The following is a 247-nucleotide window of genomic DNA, read 5'->3' as shown; positions in this document are numbered from 1 at the left end:
GGATCTCCCCCCGGGATGCCGAGAGAGAAGGGCTGCCGAGCGGAGGGGCCGGTTTCCCCCCGGGATGCCGAGAGAGAAGGGCTGCCGAGCGGAGGGGCCGGATCTCCCCCCGGGATGCCGAGAGAGAAGGGCTGCCGAGCGGAGGGGCCGGATCCCCCCGGGATGCCGAGAGAGAAGGGCTGTGAAAGGCGATTCGAGAGAGCCGCTTGGCGGGCGAGGCGGCGGCGCCTCGTCCCTTTTGTGCCTG

Source organism: Zonotrichia albicollis, unplaced genomic scaffold (genome assembly GCF_047830755.1).
Source record: "Zonotrichia albicollis isolate bZonAlb1 unplaced genomic scaffold, bZonAlb1.hap1 Scaffold_136, whole genome shotgun sequence".
NCBI lineage: Eukaryota > Metazoa > Chordata > Aves > Passeriformes > Passerellidae > Zonotrichia > Zonotrichia albicollis.
The sequence above is the reverse complement of the archived record's forward strand: the minus strand, read 5'-3'. Positions refer to the sequence as shown.